This window comes from Mycteria americana, chromosome 1, assembly GCF_035582795.1.
Source record: "Mycteria americana isolate JAX WOST 10 ecotype Jacksonville Zoo and Gardens chromosome 1, USCA_MyAme_1.0, whole genome shotgun sequence".
NCBI classification, from domain to species: Eukaryota; Metazoa; Chordata; class Aves; order Ciconiiformes; family Ciconiidae; genus Mycteria; species Mycteria americana.
In genome coordinates this window covers 93,305,548-93,328,616 of record NC_134365.1, presented here as the reverse complement: position 1 = coordinate 93,328,616, position 23,069 = coordinate 93,305,548, and the positions used below count along the sequence as shown (strand labels likewise).

The following is a 23,069-nucleotide window of genomic DNA, read 5'->3' as shown; positions in this document are numbered from 1 at the left end:
AGTCACTGCCATCTGCCTGAGTATACAGCTGGGGATATTAATAATCATTTCTTCCATTGGAGCTTGAGGAAAAAAAAAAAAGAAAAAAAAAAAAGAAAAAAACCCAAGTGTTTTGTAGCTTCCTGTTTGAATTAATCTCCTCTGACAACTGCTGATTTGGGTTTGTGATTCGATCCTCCATATGTCTAGCTCTATTGGTCAATTAAGTGCAGGGGGCGATTGGGAGAAGCAGTGATGCTCAGACTGATTATAAGAGGAAGCATCACGCAGTAGTTAGGACACGCAAAGCTGGCTGGCGTGCTCAGTGTTCACACGGCCAAGCTGAGCATGAGGTAGCTGCTGCTGCTTTTCAGGTCAAGGAGATTCTCCCTGGTTCCTACAGAGACAAGACGCAGCTGCCTGGCTGTTGACCATTTGTGAGCAAGGGGCACAGTTGCAGGGAGGGAGAGAGCAAACAAACACAACGAATTGGGGGAGCAGAGGATCAAAAAATAAATAAAAGGCTACAGAAACATGAATAGCTTCTTCCATTACCCAGTGCTATAGACAGACAAACACAATATAAGCCAGAAAGGTCAGGAGTAGGGACCAGCAGAGAAAATGAGAACAGCTTAGAATAATCCATGTTAGTGCATATGAGGGAAAATAAATGGAAACCAGGACATTAAAAGAGAGGTAGATTTGGAAAACAGTAATGATCAAATAAGGGCTGTGGGAGATAGTGGACAGCAAGTTAAGTTACAGATCTGCAATGCTCTATAGCAGCAGCAAAAAAAAAAAAAGTTAACATAGTGCTGTGCTTCATCTGCAGAGAAATCATGTCAGAAAGCGAGGAGGTACTGGCCCTCTGTACAGATCTGGCAGGACAGCACCTGGAATACTGCCCTCAATTCTGGGCAACACACATTTACAAAAGATGTTGATGAGCACAGGGAATACAGAGAAGAGCAGCAGAAAAAAAAAAGATTAAGGGTCTGAAAGCACTGACATATGGGAAGAGATTAAAATAATTAAATATGTATTGCTTGGCAAGGGGTAAGATTAACCGTCTACAAGTGTGTAAATACCAAGAAGGTAGAGGAATTGTATTAAGGGGTATAAATATAAGTGTAATAGAGCAAAAGTAAATACAGGCTCAATATTAAAAAAAAAATAAAAATCCTTAGCCCTGAGATTTTTTTAAACTCTCCTTGAGAAGGTGAGGCTTACTGCTTGCAGCAGCTGTAGTGGCATGAAGAGAACAGGGTTGCAGTCATGCCTCAGTGGCAAGTCTCCACAGAAATAGACCCAGAGAAGAAGGTAACACCTCAGGAGTCACCAGTCATTAGGAACAGTGCAAACTGGCCTGCCGACAGCTCAGCAGAAGCCAGGGCTGGGGCATACGTACGGGCCAGCTGCTGTAGCAGAAGGTAGCATGGAATGGGAATGGAGACCAAGCTCTGTCTTCAAAGGACAGCCGAAAACCACTTTTCTTGGGCGCAGGAATTGGGGTTAGCTTCTAACCACCTTCCCCTTCCATCCTTACACCCACTTCTTCCATTTTCGCCAGCGAAACCAGGAATGCACTGGGGTGCCGCCTCCCTGCTGATCTGCTCTGCAAGGGCGTCTCCCCGTCTTGGCTTGCTCTGCTGCCAGAGCCCAGCGCCACGGCCCCACGTCAGAGAGCCATCAGCGGAGGGTGCGTTCTGCAGTGCCGTGAAAAGCGCTGCTGGTGCTGCTGCAGCAAGCTCGCCAAAATTGGCCTTGTCACTTTAAATACATTAGACAATAAATCATCCCTCTGAGACATCCCCAAAGGAAAAACAGGGGAAAAAAATAGCACTTAAAAGCCCTTTTCTATTACAAAGCCTCTGGGGAGCTTTTAAACTTGGAGAGTTTTTTAAGTGAATTTTATGCTTTTTTTTTCCCCTTTGCCTGCCTTTATTATCAGTTGCTAACATTAGCCTTGCCTTCCCATGACCAAACTCTCATTCAGACTCCTTTTTTTTTCTTCCCTCCCTGAAGTCTCTCCCCCTTCTCTCTCCCCCCCATACATGTACACACACAAACACCCGTAATGTCCATATAACAGTCTCTTTGCCATTCAGCATCTCCTCTTAAATTGAAATTACTCCTTGCCAATATTCCTTTCCTCCATATCACTCTCCCCTTCCCTGCATTTCCCTTCACTTCTTGCCTTTCCTCTGACTGTACTTCCCTCTCTCATCTGTCATTCTTCATGTCTGGTTGTACTGGAACAACTTCAAAAGCAGGGAAACCTGCTTTTAGGAGGACTATGTACATTTTGCAGCTTGAACCTATTTTTACAAAGCACTCTGGTGGGTTTCCTTCCTTACTGAGCGTATTCCTTCACCCTTGCCTTAGGAGTCATCAAGCACTACCAACCTAGAAGAGCAGTCCCTCTGGTACAGCTGTCCAGTACCGGCTTTTCCCAGACGGACTAAGGGAATAATGAATGTTTCCTCCATTTTCCAGCTCTCAGGAAGTCAAGCGTGGCTATGCAGCCAGATCTCCCATGCAATGCTTAAACTGTTCTCCTGCCTATTGGGTTTTTTTGGCCTTAAAAACTTTACCATTAAAACCTTGAGCAATAAGTCCAATCTGGGTGTATGTCTTTCTAGAGCTGTGTGGGAGACGTGGGTAGCATTTTCCAGTTAAACACAAGGAGTTCACATCTTCAGACACGTATGTGGGTTGTGTGTCGGGGCAGAAAGAGGGAATGTAAGGTAAATGAGGGCAAATTTCAGGGAGTTGCAACTCTGTGAAACAACCGGATGATCTTTCACAGGCACCATGCTGGGAACCAAAATACACCTGTCGGCATCCAGCTATCATAAAGCAACTCTTATGCCACGGCTGACCTAGCAGAGTCCTGCACAGACGCTATGAGTTAATTTTGTTGCGTTGCAGGTGCAACACAAGCAAGGACTGTTACCCAACCAATTTCTGACCAAGCTGGCCAGTTACACCATAGCATGTGGGAGACCCTGTCAGAGGTCAGTGTAAAGCACGTTGGCACGGGCGGCAGCAGCAGCTATTTCAACTGGCTGTTCTTTGTTTTATTTTTGTTCCTACAGGTGCAAGTCCAAGGTGACCTTGTGATCTACAGTTCCTCATGGCTGCCACCTGAGTGCCTACATTGCCACGGTCAGAAATGTGACTTCTAGAGAAGTACAACATAACCCAGTAAAAGACAGCAGGCTGACTAAAAATGAAGTTAACCGCCTTTATCATTGGCAACCATCCCACTAAGACACCTCTCTAAACAGCACAAAATACGGTATTTTTTATCACTAGGGATAGCAAGATGGTCAGGGCAGCAGAAGCAAACACATTTGATAGCTCTGTCCTTTGCACAGAGCGTGTTGCATTTGCCCTGGATGGGGGATGAATTAAAAAAGGAGCAGGAATCACAACAGTTAGTTGGCACCACATGATAAATTGGACAGGCTGAAGCGTGGAGCAGAAGCAAAGAAAAAGGAGATGGCAAGAGAAATAAAACCCATTACTTTGATACCTTGTGGCTTCCTGGTCTCCTCAGTGGTCAATACTCATGCTTAGAAGCCGATGTGCCTCCTCCCCTCCTCCCTAATCCCTTCCCCGGCCGCAGCCCGAGCGACCGAATATCAGCCCCAGGGTGGCCAGGGAAAGGGTGTGTGACGCTCACAGATGGAGGACTAAAGCCTGTGTGAAAGGAAACGCTGCGTCCCGGGCGTTTGTCCAGGGAAGCGGGAGGTGGGGACGGAAATGAAAGGTCTATGTTCTCCCTAATCATTTCCGCCACAATAAGGGAGAGAGTGCGACATACACCAGTGGATCGCAGTCATTAGAAATGAACCACTGGCGGCTGGCAAATTGTAAATTAGAGAGCCAGAGTCAGAAGAAAGAAAATCAAAGGGGGGACGAGGTCGTGTTTTATTTCACTTGTAGCGCTTTTCAAATTCAGCCCTAACCAAACCTGATTAAAGTAAATCCCTTTTTTACGGCCTGTGGAGTCTATAAGATTATGGTGTTAATGGAAGTGTGATTCGATCCGTCAGTAATGGTGCATGTCGGGGCCCAGGCGCCTCAGACAAGTCCATTTTTTAAGACGTATTTATTGTTTTTTTTTCCCCCCCTCTCCTTTCTGTTCTCTGCATTGCGGGGTTTAATTGAACAGTTTAAAGTGATTCTTCTTCAAGGCCCATTAATTGATTTTATTTGTGTATTCTCTGGGGGTCAAGGGGAAAATATATAATAAAACATAAGCTCCAGGTCTGAGTTTGTCACAGTTCCTACCTTTCCACAAATATAAAGCACATTTCATCTTCAGCATTTCAGATTTCTTCTCTTCCCACCCTCATTCCCTGCCACTAGCGCTCTCAGATGTTAGTCCCTCTGCTTTCTCTTTTCCTCTTCCCACCCTCATTCCCTGCCACTAGCGCTCTCAGATATTAGTCCCTCTGCTTTCTCTTTTCCACTGTTTAGCTCTAAAATTTGCCCCTGTTATTGGGAGCACAAGACAGCAATCTCCCTCTCTTTCTTTTCCTGTGCAACAAATGCCACGTCGGTTTTTAAATGCCGCTTTGCTTTTAGGGACTCCAAATGATATCCTCTGCCCCAAGCTGAGCAGAGGGGAGGGCACTGGGTTACACGTATTTGTAAACCGGTGGTCTTCAAAGCTCAGGTCATTTCCTCTACAACTGGGGGCGATTTTTGCGAGCTTCTTAGAAAACACTTTCCGAGCAGTCTGCTTCTTTCACACCACTAGCCCAACGGGGCACGTGAGCCTCTGTGTGACAGCCAAAAGCTGCTTCTTTCTACCACTGGGTCTGCAAGGGGACACTGTTTCCTTCTCAGCCTCCCCCGACACTCAACATAAGGTAACCAGCTGCTCCAAATAAATATATATCGAGCTGGCTTCGTTTACTTCAGATACTGCAGTGCCATTTGTTTCCTTCAGCTCCCAGCTCCACTCCCTAAAGCCAGCCCCAAAGACAATTTTTTTTGTGATTCACCTTGCTGAAGCCCTTACTCTCCTCTTTCATGCTGTTCTTCTGCAGAAGTACATTTCTTTTAATAGAGTTTTCAAAACACAAGGGGTTTCTTTTTATTATTATTTTTAAATCACAAAATGCACCAGGGAAGTTTTCATCCTCCCACTCACCTCACTCAGATCCTTTCCACAAACTGTCTCTAAATTAATGCAAGGCAAAAGACACTTTTCTTTCCATCCTCTGATTGACATGGTCTGGGTGAGAGATCACAGCTGGGGCAGTTCTTTGGGGATGCAGCCTTCCCCATCGGTTTCACACAATCCTGAGTTTGTTCTGAAATTCGGCATCACGTAACATACTGGATGGGACCAAATCCAACATAAACCTCTTACCAGCAGACATCTTGTCCTGCCTGGTCCTGACTGCAGGAAAAAAAAAAATCCGTTCTATGCTACAGCTGATGGAGAAGTTACAGAGGCAGAATGTAATTACCCAAGAGTGGAAGTTTGCCTTACTCCCTTTACTCTTATGACAAGTACTATGGCATCTTTAACCAGGCAGAATTTCAGATTTATGTCTTAAATCATAGCAAGGGAGAATTCACTAACGTTGTGCAGGGGAAGAGGTGATGGTAAAGGCAAAAGAAGAGCTCCCCCTGCTAACTCATTAGCAATCTTCTGCTCTAAGCTAAGCTTCCCACGGAAGGTTGAAAGTATGAATCCTGAGCAAGCTATGTCTATACTGAGCTCCTAAGCTCTGGCCAGAACAAAACCTATGTACCTGGAGACGCACTCAGACCTGTGGCACTGCTCCCCATTGTCACTTGAGCAGTTTCCCAGGCTGACATTTCATTGATAAGCATGTACGTGCTCTTTTGGTAAGACATAGGGACATCACTGTGAGGTGAATATGCTCACCTGGTTACTCCTAAGAAACATGTATCACTGCATTTTCTCCAGTTATCCTCATCTTCTGGCTCTAGTTTTACAAGTGCATTTGGAACCACCACCTTGTCCTTTCACAGTTATTCCACTACCTTCTTCCTTGCTCTGCTAAGATGTACTCTGCTGAGATATCTCTGATGTCTCTGCTGAGATACGCTCCATAACATCTCTGCCTGGTGATCAGCCTTTTCTACAGCAAACAGGGCCATCTCATTTTCTTAAAGGTTAGCAAGACAGTATCCTTGTAACAGAAGCTCCCTACATTTGTAAGTATGATGATTTTTAGAGTAAGGAAAAGTTCTCCTGAGAAGTCTGACCAGCTGTGATCTAGGCCTACATCATTACCTAGCATTTCTACTGTAATAGCTGGATTTCCAGATTGTTGTCTACAGAGACCTGTGTCCACTGTACAGAGCTCCATGCTGTAGCTCTCGACCCTGGACTTCTCAACTTCTCAATCTTCTAAACTTTCAGTTACAGCCACACTCTGTCAAACAAGATTAAAATAAAATTTCCTCTGTGCATACCCATGCAAATATACAATGCCACTCTCCCCACATTCTCATGTCAAGTTTGAATACCCTACAAGTCCATTGTCACCTGAATTCAATGAATCCATCTCCTCCTCAAGAGCTTTCATCCTGATCCATCTTGGCGTCTCTCAGCAGGGTTTTTACCCTTTGTGTTTCAGCTATAATTTCATTTCAGCATAACCTTGACCTGCCTATGCTACCGGATCAAAAGATCTCCTCCATCTAATTGTTCACCCTCCCCCATATACATATGAAACTCAGTGTCCTCCCTTAGCTAATATAATACAAAGGAATCAATCTGTCAGGCACACATACCCGCGCAGCCTCAGCAAATTAACCTTGCAGAGTAATTAGGGCAAGCGCCATGGTGTTGGTATCATGGCCTCATTTTGCTGCTCTAAGCATTAAAAAACTACCACACCACAGCTACCAGTTAAAATCAATAGCCCACTATATTAATAAGAATAAAGCTAGCAAAGTTCTTCCTTGTTCCTGTGTTGGGCTGTAAGGGTGTATGGAGGAGTCTGGAGGACCCTGTGGTTACAGCTTTGATGGAGACCAGGCTTGAAGAGCAGCTGCTCTTCAGTGGAGGCAAGAGGCTCCTGGAGACTCAAGCAGAGGACAGATTTACTGGAGAAGATCATAAGAAGTTGCCAAGCAGTCTTTCCAGTCCTGTCATGGCCTAGGAGCCGTGGAAGTCAGACAGTTTCTATTTGCATTGCATAATTGGCGGAGCCTGTCACAACATTGCGAAAGCCAGCTGCTGCTTTCTGCTCAGAGCTAATTCCACCTGATTTATTTAATATTGTAATGAATATAATCCTTTCTTGCCACCCCCCTCCCCACACACTCAGCCAGCAGTTGGAGAGAGCAGAGGCTGCAGACAAACCTGAACAAGCAGGTGGTGTGGAGTGCCTTGGCTCTTCCAGTGACTGAGCAGTTCAGCAACGTGCTCCAGAGAGAGAAGTGCGATGCGTGCTGGGGGAGCACAGCCGTGCACAGTTTCCTCGCACCTAAGAGTGGCTTGCAGACCTGCAGAGATAGCAAATGCATGGACGACCAGGTGTGACCGCCAGTGAAGGACTGAGCATAGCGCTGTAGGAACCTACCCTCAGCTCAGGTTTCGGAGAGACCAGGAGAGATGTAAAGATGTGTTGCAAGGGCTTGGAGAGGTGCAAGGGGGTGAAAAGGGAAGATACTCAAGAACTAGGATAAAATAAAGACAATTTGCTTGACTTAAGGAAAAATGCCAGCAGAGCTGGTGGGTAAGGACACAACATCGAGGGAGAGAGCTGCTGAAGAGCATCAGGAAGATCTGCTGGCAGGTCTCTAACTTTTTTTTCCCACTGCGAAAAAATAAAAGCCAACTGTAGTCTGTAATCCAACAGTGGCCAAGTCAGGGGTAGCAGCATCTGAAAATTAAAAAGCCCTGAAAGGACAGTAACTTCTGACAAAATTTGGTAACCATTTAGCTTTGAGGCTTCTGGCCTACCAAAGTGCACGCAGGTACACCTGGCAAGGAATGAGTTCTGCATGACAAAGATGGCTTCAAGAGCTGGACCAAAGATGGAGCTTTTGGCAGGACAAATCAGACTGTGGCAATGAGCAACAGCACCAACTGCAGCTATGGAAAGAAGCAAAAGTGAGGGAATGGGAAATACTGCTCCCCTCCACACAGCGTCTAGGGATTGCAGCCCAGATGAAGGAAGGATGCCCAATACTCCTAGTCTCTCTTGCTGGGGCAAGACCAAAAGAAGACATGAAGCCTAGCCTTTCATTCAACAGCAGAATCAACACTGGTTTCAAATTGGGCTTTATAATCATGTTCAGTGGGTACTCTGACAGGATGCTTGAAGAATGAGATGGCATTCAGGAGAGCTGCTTTAGTGTCACAGCTGTAGGGAAAAGATACAAAAGATGAGAAAGGAGTCTGGAAACTGCTGAAAGACAGCGATGTTTATCTAACAAAGGATGGGCCAGACGGAGAGAACCAAGAAGTCTTAGGATACGGAGGGAGAATGTTGTTCCTTAGAAAACAAGCGTTACAAGTATTTGCTGGCCCTGGAAACACTTCTATTGCTGTTCCGACCATGGAAACATTTGGTTACGCCCAGACAGTTTGTGCCCTTATGTTTTATGCCAAATTCTGCTAACTTCCCTGGTTTCAGAGCCCATGTCAATCGAGAAGTTGCAGAAGGTGGCTGTAGTTGGTTGGATAGTCTGCCACATAATACGCAACCATCATTTTCAGTTTGTAAAGTGTTTAGGGAAATACCTTCATGAAATCAACCTGTACCCAAACATGCACAAAAAAAATTATCTTGTTTTAGAGAGCGTCACATACTGTTAGAGTTGTTAAGTAGTTGGTCAAATCCAAACATTTCTTTTCCTGCTGTGCTGGTTTTGGCTGGGATAGAGTTAATTTTCTTCATAGTAGCTAGTATGGGGCTATGTTTTGGATTTGTGCTGAAAACAGTGTTGATAATACAGGGATGTTTTTGTTACTGCTGAGCAGTGCTTACACAGAGTCAAGGCCTTTTCTGCTCCTCACCCCACCCCACCAGTGAGTAGGCTGGGGGTGCACAAGAAGTTGGGAGGGGACACAGCTGGGACAGCTGACCCCAACTGGCCAAAGGGATATCCCATACCATATGATATCACGCTCAGTATAGAAAGCTGGAGGAAGAAGGAAGGGGGGGGACGTTTGGAGTGATGGTGTTTGTCTTCCCAAGTAACCATTACGCATGATGGAGCCCTGCTTTCCTGGAGATGGCTGAACACCTGCCTGCCCATGGGAAGTAGGGAATGAATTCCTTGTTTTGCTTTGCTTGTGTGCACGGCTTTTGCTTTACCTATTAAACTGTCTTTATCTCAACCCGTGAGTTTTCTCACTTTTACCCTTCCAATTCTCTCCCCCATCCCACAGCAGGGGGGAGTGAGCAAGCGGCTGTGTGGTGCTTAGTTGCCGGCTGGGATTAAACCACAACACCTGCCCATCTTAACTGGGTGTTTTCCAAAACTCAGAATAATTAATCTGCAACACATCCAACAGAAGCTGTGCATAGGAACTATCATTGATGCACGAGCCATGATACTGAAGGTACACTATCATCCAGATGAGCTGCCACCTGGAGCGGACAGATGGAGATGAAGGGGAGGAGGGAGAAAAGCCAGTTGAGTGAATGGTTTCATTAAGCTGCAAGGAGGAAGGAAAGTATGTAGAAACAAGAATCAAGAGTCTTTAGACAGTAGCAACAAGTCAGTGTGTTTGTATCGCTCAGTGGAAACAAGGACCTTTGCCCCATCCTGATGAAAAGTTTTGCTGGTCTCCTACCAAGAAAGAAATGATGGTGTAGTAACATCCTGACTACTTTTCTCCCTGATTCTTTGGAAGGGCTTAGGGAAAGACATGCTCCACCCCCCCCACCCCCCCATTCCATCCTTTACAAAAGACACAGAGCAGCCTGGGACAAGTCTTCAGAGAATTAGTTAGTTTAGATCCCCAGCCAGGGCGGAGAGGCTCAATAAAACTACTAGTCTCTCATATTAATACCAAGTCTTCGGGTATTAATCCCAGGCTCTCGGTGACCTGGAACACCAGCTATGCTAACAACAAACTTAAAGTCACGAAGACGACCAAGTGTGAAACCAGATTTAAAGATTTAGCAGCTATTCTCAGCAGTGTCCTGTTTAGGCAAAACGCGTCAGAGGTATTTGGAAACTAGAGAGGTGCTCTGAAATGGCAGCTGATTTCATGGCTGACAATGAAAAGCAGAGCAAGGGGCTTATCTCCAAGATAGAAGTGAGCAGAAGGAAAACTGCCACCAGCTACAAGAAAGAGCTGATCCGACTTCCTCAGTGAAAACACTGCTCCCTCCACCAGTGGCGCCTGCCCCATCCTCCTCCAGAAAACGCAATTTCAAAGGAAGGAGGGAAGGAATTTGAAGAGAATCTGAAGAAAGCAGAGCTAGAGGACCGTAATCAGGAATCCCAATGTTTGCAGGAGTTCCGGCCACCCACCCTCCTCCTCTGTCCATTACAGCTCAGAGACACTCCAATCTGCTCAGGTAATGACCGGAGGAAGCGGATTTCCTATGCTTGGATCTGCTGCCACTCTGAGTTTGCAGCAGACATTTTGTAATCAGAGAGCCTGTCAAGAGAGACAAGAGCCTTTAGCAGAAAAGAGGAGTTAATTGCGTAACAAGGGATTTAAAATCTTTGCAAAGGGGGACAATAAAAGAAACAATTATGGAGTTTAACCACTGCTGCTGGTACGGTGTTGAATGTCATTTGTCCTTACTGATATAGTTAAACAGTGCACACTCATGGCTGATGTTTCGGTTTGCTAGAGATTTTGGAACATCAGCAAAAGTTTTATTTCAAACCAAACCAAATAATTTTTTCTATTTCAAGCATTTAATTAAAAATGATTAGAGGTTTTATTTTAAAGAAAAGTTGCTTCCAATTGACACAAACCCAAGAATTACATTTTTTTGAAAATAGGAAAATGGAACATTTTTATTTTGGAGGAATTTGGGGATACTACTTTGAGAGCTGTCGAAATAGACACAAAGGCTGCCATGTAGTCAGCATTTATTACCCTACTTTATTCTGCATGCATTCAGATATAAACCCAGCTGAGACCATAACAGTCCATTTTCACAAAGCAGATTTAAGGACGGTGTTTATTTTGCTTTTCATGCACATTTCTAAAGGCATGTTTGTTAAGCAGAAGTGTGAGAAACAACTTCTTGACCTGAAGCATCTACAGCTGGCTGGAGGAGGCACACTTTCTCCTACTCTTGCTCCAAACAATTACTAGTGGTTTGGCATTACAGGGATTAAATTGTAGCATTCCTGCTATAACCTGCTACAGGGAGCAACTCAGGGCCACTCTGCCTCCCCAGGTGGCATTAGAGAAACACAACCTGAGTACCGTGACTTTCACAGAGGGAAATGGCAATCTGTTTCATGTATTGATATATGGCAGAAACCATCTCAAGCAGTTTGGGACTTCATCTACACACAGAGCTGTAATTGCTTTGTCCCTTGGCGAAGCTCTGCAGAGGAAGGGCAGCAGAGATTTACTCACTGACTGAACTCCAGCATTACATGTACACATCTGACTGTAACTTTGTTGCAGTTTTACTCCCCCAAAAGAGAAATTCAAGTAGAAATTAAATGAATTCCAGTCTAAGACATTTGCTCGGAGGAGGCTGTTCCTAGAGATGCCTTGCAAGCACTGTTCTCCAACCTAAGTCTAAACAAAAAGGGCAGTGGTTTGAAAAGAGTTCACCTGAAATTAGGCACGTAATGAAGAGAGATGAATTTCGAAAATGTTGAGTACTCACTGCTACTGCTCCTTATTGTATCATTCTGGCATACGTGCAACAGAAGTAACAAGGCTGGTGGAGGGATGTTGGACCTGGGAGGGCAGTTACCCAAGACTTTTAACATAGCACTTCAAGGAACAATAGAGATGCCTTAGTAAGTAAGATAATATGGGATGAGTTTTGAATCAATCCGTGTTGGCATCTGGGAAATGCAGAATAACAAAATTCTTTATTATAATTTGGTTGGTCTTCACAAAACCAAACAACCTAACCAGAACATGTCAATTTTTAGAGCTTAAAACCACTTTCATGTAAAGAGAAATTTTTTGTCATTCTGATTTTTTACAGGAACTGCTAAAGAAGGGCAGGGAAAGTAATTTGGTTAAAGCTTCGCCAGCAGATTTACAGAGACTATCGAAAATGAAACATCCTGTTTTGAGCCATCCAAGCAGGATGGTCTGGGTGGGCCAGATCTGCCCTATGGCTCAGCTCCTTCTGGCCAGCCACTGCTGAGGAGAGGTCAAACGATAACTAGTACGGCATGCTCCATCCCAAGAGCTGAGTGCCACACACCCTGCGTGGGCACAGCCAAGCTCCTGCCACCATAAATCCCTCTTGCTAGCACCTCCGTGTGATCTGCAAAGCAGGACCTGAAACTGCCATCTTACCTTGCACTCGTAAGAAGCAGAAGCAGCTAGCAACTCAGATTGTAAGCCAAATTATGCCCATTCGGAGACAGAAAAACTTCACTGGTGAGTTAAGAGCTCATTTCTTACTGTGTAGTTTGGGGGCTAGTCTGCCAAAAGGAGGATATTGGGCTAGACAGCTTCTGATTCAAACACATTCGGCAACACCTGTGTTTCTCAGGGAGAAGTATCCATTTGACTGATATGTTCGCTTTTGCCCCATTCTTCTTTGTTTGAAGATGAACTCTTTGTAAATAATTTAAGCGCATCCCTGACTGGCTGTTATTGTCCCAAGGTCTTCCTCCCATCAGTATTCTCCTAGAGGGAGCGTGCCTCTTTCCTCCCGTAATGTACTAACTTTTTCATTGCTTCTTTATGCTCACTTCTCACCAATCTAAATAATGGATCAATTGAGGTTTTATTCTTTGCTTTAATTAGGTCTTGAATTTTGAGAGTATTTCACTGTAATTACTTCATTAAACGTGAACTGAAAAGCAAAACCCCCTCCAAAACAAACAAAGTTGTGCTTGTGCTCTCGTATCAGTTTTTTTATGATACATAAAGGCAGACTCAAAATTTTAAATGGATATGGAGATTTTCTCTCAGTTCCATGTATAGGAAAATACTGACAGCCTGGGCTCACTGTTTCAAATCAGCAGAGAAAGAGAAAGAAAGAAGGAGAGGGACAGAAGGGCAAAATACAGCCATGGACACCCCATTCAGTCAGTCTTTGACTTACAGTGGCCTCAGGATACCAATACTGCTGTTATTAGGCATGCACCTAACTTGCATGCAATTGCCTATGCCCTTGATGCTGCATTTTGGGTCAAAATAATAGGTTATGGAGGGTACCTAAGTTACACCTTCCTTTTCTTTGAGTATGACCAAGATGGCATAAAACCAGTATCATACCTTCATACTTACTCCATGTCACACCAGGGTAATTCCTCACTAACTGGCTCCCCAGATTTTTAACCCGTTGTCCACCAGCTGGCAACTGTATGATACCCAAGGCAAAACGGAGCATCAAATCACAAAGCTTGTATTCACAGGGAGGTGAGGGGGAAAGAGAGGGTGCAGGGAGGTGGGCAATAGGCTGAAACCGGAGCAGCAGCTTCTTACAGCTTGGGAAGTCCAGGGTCAAAATCTGGTTAAGTCAGCAGAAATTTTAATATCAGATTGAGAGATTCCCAAATAGAAAAATTCTGGTTCCTCACACTTTGTTAAATATTCCTTGAATTTTTTTTTTTTATTGGGGGAGGGAGGAGGAGAAAGAGGGCATGAGGGAGGGGGGAGATTGAGTCTGCTTTTCCTGCACTAAAATTTGACTCAAATTCTGAAATGGAAGGCTTTAAAATCTCAGTACTTCTAATGGTAAAAAACAAAGCAGAAATGTGCATCTTCAGGATACTGTCATAACAGATTCCGTACAAAACAAGTCAAGAGCATGTGAAGGAAGAGGACTGCTATACAGTGCATTTTAAGACCATAAAAATCCCCCTCAAAATTGTTCCTTCTTCCCATTCCCCTGAGATTTCTAACTTGGATAACAACTGAGATGCAACCAGGAAAACATACAGCTAATACATCCAGATTGGTTTAGTTCTGGATTTGTACAGCCCCTAGCACAAAAAGACCTTGCTTGAAGATTAATTGTTTTAAGCACGTATGCCGAACCAGTAAGAAGCAAGAATAATTGCAATCTGTAAAATCAAGAAGATCCATGGAGAAGTCCAGGAAGACTCTGCAATGCTATAAATCTCAGGGTGCAGATCTTAAAGTTATATTGTGCAATAACTGTAACAATAGAGCAAGGTGTTTTATCTATAATTTGATAAAGCATCCCATCCCAAACTTCTTATCAATACAAACCCAGTGGTGTTAGGTCAAAAGGTCTTGCTAGCTCCCAGTCCGTCTCTGACACTGGCCAGAAGCAAATGCCCTACGAAAGGGCCATAAAAAACATGACAAAAATACAGCGATGTTTCTCCCTAGTATATTCTCCCAGCATACAGCAACGTACAGCTTAGGGACTTCCCGAGCCAATGTTTACATACACATCTGAGTTTAATAGCCCTTGATGGACTATTCCATGCACTCCCTAATCCTTTTTTGAACCCATTCATACTTCTGGCCTCCCAGTCATCCTGTGGTGACAATTTCCCTACTTAATTGTATAGAGAATGTATAATACAATGCGAATATTGCAACTAAATGAAGGCTAAAGGGGAAAATGATACGTCTACAGGCATGATGAAAGAGAGAAGGGGAGGAAATATTTTGCATGATTAAAGGGGATATGATAAGGAGTGACAGGCTGAAATTATATTCAGCTCAAAGAACAGAAAAGATCTCGGTCTATCTGGTAGTTATGTATGCTCCCAGTGGATGTGCTGATAACTCCACCTTAAACTGGACAGGATAATTCTTTCATCTGGGAGCAATACCTGGGGCTAGCCTGTTCTGGAAGGAACAGCAGACTGTCTGGATATAACAGTTATTTTTCAAGCTTAGCATAAATTTTTTACAAAGTCAAAACCAAATTTTTAAAGGAAGGAAGTTTTCTAAAGAGAAGTCTTGGACAGAGTTTCTGCCTACTACCATGGAGCAGGAAGAAAGCCATTACATTTAATGTTGTGGAAGGGTTGCAGACTGGGAAAAGCTGTCTCTGGCCTTACAGAGAAGAGGCGTATGGTACAGATTGTTGTGGGATGAATGATGCCAATGGCTCTTCGCAAGGCTGCATTTGATGCTGTTCTTCTTAATATGTTTGCTTCGCTCTGTTGCTTGGTTGGTAAATTTTTGTTAGTCAAACTGGCCAAGAGGGAGCTGGATTAGTACAGAGGAAGGATTGATATGGCTACCATAGTTGTCACCACAAACATGCATGTGCATATGTGCACACTCACACGCACACAAATTTAAAGTGTATAAATCCCTCGGGCATCCAGTCTATTAAGTAAGGTGGAGTGGAGAATAAGAAATTTAAGATTACTGCTTATAGAAGAGTTCTTCATCTGTCTCTGGCAAATGCCAAGTTATTAAAAAAAAAAAGAAAAAGGAAAAGACCTCAATGTTTCTAAAATCTCAGTATTGGAGCCAATGAACTCTTGAAATTTTTCACAGCTTCCATATATTCTGAAAACCAGGCCTACCCCACAGATAGTGCTGGGAGCAGATGTTCCTAAGGCATATCATGATCCTTACAAATGTTTAACCTCGTGATCACCTTCACTGACTCTCCTGGATCTCATCCTGGAGATACTCTGGTCTAGAGACAACGGGTTAAGTCACTCTCAATATCTCATTCAGCCCGTGGCCTCTCTGCAGAGTCTGCCAACAAGGGGGTCAATTTGAAATGCTGGGTTTTCTGATGTCAACGCCTGCCCACCAAAACTGGACGGAATCGACCAACTCATTTTGTATCCCATAGGTTGCTGCATGGTAGCAGCTTCCAAGATTATTGAGCTGGGCTGCATTCAAACTGGCAAGCTATACTGCTATACAATGGCTTTCCATTTCACCTTTGAAGGAAAAATTATCTAAAGTGGTTCTACCTAAATCAGAGCTCGCTTCTGCCCCCCTCCCCCTTCTCCACCATATTTCAGGTCTAAGCATGACATCTGGCATGACACATGGGGAACCTGCAATCTAGAGAACTCATCCATCTTCATAAGTGAAGGACATCCATATATTTCAACACAGCCTCGGAAAGACTTGCAGCAGGAGAATCCAGTAACCTGGCCAGGCACTCTGCATATTTTATGAATGAGAGCACCCAGACTAGCAAAGCCAGTGGAAAAACAAACCCCACCGAAGTGGTCTTGAGGGCACAGACATGGGCAGCAGAGGCAAGTATTTCTGGGAGAGGAGACTATCACTGTATTTCATTCTTCTGCTTTCCCCCATGCTTCCTGGTATCTCCACAACTGCAGTGATTCACAGTTCCGCCTTCATTCATGGAAGGAGGCAAATGTTCATACACTGGGCAACATGAGCCACCAGCTAGCGTGCTCCTCATGCTGCCTTCTTGCAGCCTTTCTGTACGTGCTGTACACACAGGGCTCAGTGAAGCATGCCTTGAAGCCATACCTTCTGAAGCTCTGTGGTCCATCACTGCCTCGTTCCCCATCTCCCTTTGCGATGCATGTCCCATATCCACCTGCAATGCCAAGTCCCTGCTCTTCTGCCCCACTCTGGACCTCATCCCACTTGCTGCTGTTACAGGCTGCTGTGCCAAAGCCATCTCTTCCTCTGTGGTTATACATCGAAGCTCTGGGACGACAAGAATCCTTAAAGCCCAAGAAAGCCTGAGCAGCCCAGGAAAGCTGAAAATGCCTAGCATGCTGTATTTTGCTGTTGAATAAATAAGACACATGGGCAAATATCACTATCTTCTCTGAAACATTTAGAAGTCTGACTGAGAGTAAAGAATGTCAACCCAGAGCAAGCCACGCCAGCCTACTTCCAGCTGAACATCAACACACAGAGCTTACGGCTCCAGAGAGCAGCTGCGGTGAATGCCAAGGGAATTCCACCAGCTCCTTCTCCTTACACTGAAAAACAGAAAAAATAAGGGTCCATTCTTCTTGAAACAAACCCTCTCTGGGCAAGACATGAGGAGGACAGGATGAGTTAATATCCCACCAGTTGGTAAACTTGGAGGTGTTGTTTCTCCACGAGGGGTCACAATTTGAAGTTCCTCTGAAGCTCTTACGATTCTGTGGCTATGGGAGCCATTTGGACAGCAGCACAAACTATTTATGTAACACACACTCCAGGCTTGCATCCAAAATGCTGGCCTTTGATCAGAAAAAGACATTATCCAAAGCCAACCTTGCAAACACCAGCAAGAGTGCCAGAGTGGCCAGATGGTGCTCGGGTACCACTGCAGCCCCCTGGACCGATTCCCTTGCAAACACTGGCAACTGTGATGGGCAAGGATGCACCCTCCCTCTCCATCACTCCCTTCATAAATCCAGCAAGGTGTGCCAACTTTCCCCAGCAGCATCAGGCACTTCTGCAGCTCCCTACTGCTCCTCTCACAAGCAAGGCAGAGCTGCCAGCAGGCCTGCACAGTGCCAAATATTGCTGCATCTTCCAAACTGCTTCCCTCTCAAGCACTGGCAAAGGTGCTACGACAGTGTCACTAGCAATGTGCTTCTCCATACCTTTTCCATTGTGAGTGCAGGCAGTGATGCCAACATACCAAAATTGTGCCAGGCATCAATAAAGACCCTTTGTAATAATCCCCTCTTGCAAGAAATGGCAAAAAAACCCAAGTGCCCAGATGGTGCTCTAATAACCTTCCTTCACCCGTTATGGCTCGTAAACACTGGCAAGGATACCAAACTGCCCAGAGTAACCTTACAAATCTTTGAGGGACTCCCTAATCCGAGGAAAAAGAATACTTCAGTGCTGCTGGCAGGTAGTTTCTCTTACTCATATGTAATTCACAGTTATTTACAAGTTTACAAGCAACCACTCTTACAATAACTACCATTTCTCCTGTCTTCACTACCAGCAGAGCTGCCCTAAGGAAAACCCCAGATATACACAGGCAGTATCCCTAAAGATTATGACACACACCAGTGCTGCTAAATTGAGCTGCTTCACCTGCCTGTTTACTATGATGGGTTTCAGTGGCACAGTGCACCCACTAACAGGCCATCTATGGCAAATGCCCAGTATAGGTTGTGCCTAAGAGTTTGGTACGTGTTAAAATAAGGAAAAATAAATCATACCCTAAGTGATGTCTTAGAGAGCTTATGCTAATTTAAAACTTATGCTGTTCCCACTCTCTGCCTACCACTGCTGTAAATTCTTCATGGAACCACAAACCAAAATCGAGCTTTAGTAGACTAAGAGTAGAGAAGCAGATTTCTTCTAATGATATCGCCTGAAAGGATTGTCCCTGTTTTCCTTCACAGATACCACTTGGCCTCTTTGGCCAGCTACAAACCGACGCTGCTTCCGCTTGTAAAGGAAAACACTGACAGAAGATGAAAGGCTGCTTCTGTGCTCTAAATGCCTCATACTTTGATTAAAAATGTTTTTGTCAATTAGAGATTGATTTTTGCTGTTCATTAAAGTGATGGATGTCGGTGCTGACGGAGGTGATATTTTACCCTGTGGTGGCCTGCTGTATAGATGGGTAGGTGAAGCCAGAGGCTCCAGTTTGCTACGATAGAGTTGATGACCAGGACTGGAATAAAATAGGCCAGTCAAAGGATGGAGAAATGAGTGCCACAGTCCTCAGGGAGGAGCAGGGGGAAGCTCACATGGCAGAGGTTTGCAGACAGTTCATACCACTTTATCTTTCTGAAAGCATAGTGGATTCTGAAGACAGATTTTAAGTAGAGCTGGGGATGTGGATCTTTTTGGAGGGTTGCACAGTGGGAATGAAGACATAGATTGCACAGATGCCACAAGCTGGTAAGTTTTTATATGCAGGCCATGCAAAATTCCCCCAACTCAAGCTGAGCTTCTCCTCCAGGAAATTCTACTGCAGGAACTGACATCAAGTCCTGCCCTGACGCTGCCATCAAAAGGCCATTCCCTGAGAGGAAGGAAGGGCTGTCCTTAACCTGCATGGGATAGGTTCAACCTAAGGTATGATTTCCATGAGAAAACCAAGGGCTGCAAATACATAATCAAGGGTGGCAACACAGCTTTCCAAAAATTAACGTACTTCCACCATTCACTTTCTGCAGGGCTACACATTACTGTGTTGCTACCAGTGAGGGTAAGACAGGTAGTTACTAGGAACCTCAGTATTTGCCAATGCTGTATCCATCTTACTTTTGGCATTATTAGCCCAAGTTATATGGAGTACAAAAAAATCAGGAGTTGCTGCACAAGCGGCCCTACATGAAATAATAGAGGAGTCAGACCATCTACTCAAAGTAGAGGAGCACACACATATATGATGTCACCCTGGGGCTGGATCTCCACAGAACTGCCCATATCTGTAAAAGAGTTTGGGGCATCCACACACCTTCAGAACTAAGATACAGCCCCCTGATGCCCCAGCTGGCTTTTACAGATATTTGCAACTTACTGCACATCCGTCCATGCTTTTGCAGGCATGGAAAGAGAAAGAAATGTGACTCTTCTTTGCCCCAGAGGAGAGTCCTGATGCAGCAGAAATTCAAGGGCACAATTCAGTGGCCTGATGATAGGCTCCATATAAAATGTCCCAGAGTCTCCAAGAAACCCATTGTGGGGCTAGCAGATACATCAGACCTTCTAGCAGCTTCACTCTTTGCTGGGGCAATACCAGGATGATTCAGGTGTACAAAACGGGACCACTATGATTACATTAAAAGGGCTGAATGGCACCCCTCATGTTGGGCTGTCCCCTGTCTTCAGAAGGGACGTAGGGCAGCCGCACAGCACTCACTAATGCACAACGAGGAGCTGAAACACAGCTCTGCAAAAATTAACCTACCCCCTTTCACTGTTCAAAACTGTTATCTGTAGGTCCCCCATCTCCCTCACGCTCCAGTTTTAGATACAAACTGTGTGTGCGTATAAAAACACACACACGCACAGAAACATATATTTATATGCTGATGAGATCGTTAAATTTATCAGCTCTCCAATTCATTTGAGGTTCGTTATGGAGCTGCAGCGCAGCTCCTTTCATCTGGAAATGGAAAGGAAACAGCCTTTACCCCTTTCGCGAAATTAAAGCGAAATGGGTACCACTTTATTTTAAGTGCCCATTAACTAAAGCGTAACTGAAACCAAGTTACAATGGGCGCCTCAGGGGAATGTACATAGGAGACACACACATACACACACACACACAGACACACACACGCATACGCACACACCAGCAGCAAATGGCATCAGGCCTTGTGGAATAAACATCAAAGCACTTCATAGCGCAGTGATAGTTAAAAGCCTATTTTACATCCAGAAATGTGGAGAGATGCAGGTCCAAGAGCTCTCCAGTCCCTTTGAAAGACTCATTTAAGTCTTATTAAAATATTACCTGCTTTTTTTTGCCTTTTACTGGATTTAAACTCTTAATTCATCTTCTGTAATTTTTTCTGCACTTGGCTATTGTGAGGGGGAAAAAGACTCAATACTGTTAGTAAAAGGATCTAATTGGTAACTTCTTTTCATCTCAGAAGCCCCCTCTCCCTCCTCCTCCTCTCATTCCTTACAGGTTGGGTCACCGCAGCTTTCTTAATCTTTGGAGATTATTCTTCTGTGGTTTGATGAGACTTCACTAGACTCTTAAATCTTTTCATTTCACCTCATTTAAATATTTTGGCCAATTGCTGAAGTTAATGATGATGAATAGGATTAAGATTAAAGGCTTAAAAGGGTTAGGAGGAGGAAAAAATACATTTCATTTCCAACAATGCATACAGAAGTCTCCTTTACTGTGTTGTATTCTTTCTCCGTCAGGGCTGTAACTCATAGCACTTGGCGGGTCTCTGACGTGGTTGCATCTGTCTGTCTCTCTGCAACCTCCCATTTTGGCACCGAGTTCAGCAGAAAAAGGTCAGGACCTTTGCACTCTCTTTGCATGTGCTCTCACTTGCTCTCTGTGCTGTCTGCCTCTGCTTGTGCTCTGTCTGTGCTCCCCTGACTTATTCTAAACCCACATATCTGAGTATAACCTTTCAAAGATGTCATTCTAAAAAAAAAAAAAAAATCCAGAAACAAAACCGCACATTTATATAGCCAAAATTATCCTCATCATTTTGCACAGCGATTTAGAAGACAACCAGCCTGAAACTGTTGTCTATGCACAGTACAACCCTTTCCTGAAGAAAGAAATCTCCTTTATTATCCTTTTACTCCTTTCCATCCACTGATTTCCTCTGGCAGAAAGTTGAAAATCCATCCTCACAGCCTTTGAAGCCACAGAAATCACACCAAACTGGAAATCTAGCTGCAACTAAATAAGTCCTATTCCCCCATCAGTCTTTTTCTTAAAGAAGTAAAGATAATTTCACAGAAATTGTAATGCTAGCACATCTTAGGTTGGTTTGGACAGACTCGAATGCCTCTGGCTCCTGTTTCAAAATCAGTGGAGGAGAGAGCTCATGGAGTGGCTTGGATGGATAATACAAGTTGCCAAATGCAACCAGGCAATTCTCTCCTAAACCCAGCTTTGCCAGGTAAATTGTGAGCTCGTGGTACTATACCCTGACAAACCTCTCCTCTGCTACAGCTGAAGCAGCATGGAGAAGGTGAGTGAGACGGCAGCAGTCAGCTCCTGGCGCAGCACAAGACTAGGTCAACTTGCTGGTGCAGTACAAGACCCCTGCTCTGACAGGGCATTCTCCATGTTTATCTAGATGCATATCTTCAGTCCTCAGTGTTCTTCTCCAACACAAACTGTTTAAATAGGTGGAGGGAGGGCGAACACATTTTCTAGACTTCAGTGAAAAAGCTGCATGAGAGAGAACAAACATAATGCTAAGGATTAAAAATGGCTTACTGTGGGGAACAAAGTGAGCTATGGGTCTGCTGCAGATTTCTGGCATATTGAACAAACTCTACTGAAGCTCTAACCTTAAATATTTATGACTATATTTACTGGAGTTCCTGTTAGACTTGGTTGGGACAGAGTTTGCATCAAGGCATTGAGGTCCTTTAACAAAGGAGGAATGTGCACAGTGCTGAAGTCAGTCTGGGCTCAATAAAAGATGGGGGGCAGGGGGGGTGAGGGCTGAATGGAGGGAGCTGAAAGATCATTTGGTGTTGCCTTAGGCAAAGTACCAGCAAGTCCACAAGAGAAGCAGCTCTGCTAACAAGAGTCTAAGGATCAAGTATGACTGCTACCAAACTTGAAGGGGAAAAGCTACTGGCATGTAAACATGGACAAGTACAAGGATTTGTCACCCCAGGCTGAGGGAAATATACGTACAATCACAGAATCACAGAATCGTGTAGGTTGGAAAAGACCTTTAAGATCATCGAGTCCAACCGTAAACCTAACACTGCCAAGACCACCACTACACCATGTCCCTAAGCACCTCATCCAAACGTCCTTTAAATACCTCCAGGGATAGCGACTCAACCACTTCCCTGGGCAGCCTGTGCCAATGTTTGATAACCCTTTCAGTGAAGTAAAATTTCCTAATATCCAGTCTAAACCTCCCCTGGCACAACTTGAGGCCATTTCCTCTTGTCCTATCACTTGTTACCTGGGAGAAGAGACCGACCCCCACCTCTCTACAGCCTCCTTTCAGGTAGTTGTAGAGAGCGATAAGGTCTCCCCTCAGCCTCCTTTTCTCAAGGCTAAACAACCCCAGCTCCCTCAGCCACTCCTCATAAGACTTCTGCTCCAGACCCTTCACCACCTTCGTTGCCCTTCTCTGGACACGCTCCAGCACCTCAATGTCCCTCTTGTAGTGGGGGGCCCAAAACCGAACACAGTATTCAAGGTGCGGCCTCACCAGTGCCGAGTACAGGGGCACGATCACTTCCCTAGTCCTGCTGGCCACGCTATTTTTGATACAAGCCAGGATGCCATTGGCTTTCTTGGCCGCCTGGGCACACTGCTGGCTCATATTCAGGCGGCTGTCAATCAACACGCCCAGGTCCTTTTCTGCCTGGCAGCTTTCCAGCC

The 23,069-nt window shown here is 44.7% G+C and overlaps 1 protein-coding gene and 1 long non-coding RNA gene across 2 annotated transcripts in view; one reads left to right on the top strand and one right to left on the bottom strand.

The window, feature by feature from the left end:
- The window catches only part of LSAMP (limbic system associated membrane protein), a 1,043,134-nt gene that overhangs the window by 761,515 nt on the left and 258,550 nt on the right, over positions 1-23,069 (bottom strand). The window lies entirely within an intron of this gene.
- LOC142414918 (uncharacterized) overlaps positions 9,211-23,069 on the top strand; it is a 378,684-nt gene continuing 364,825 nt past the window's right edge. Inside the window, exon 1 of the long non-coding RNA XR_012777247.1 lies at positions 9,211-9,251. This is a non-coding gene — a long non-coding RNA (uncharacterized LOC142414918). The remainder of the gene's footprint in view (positions 9,252-23,069) is intronic.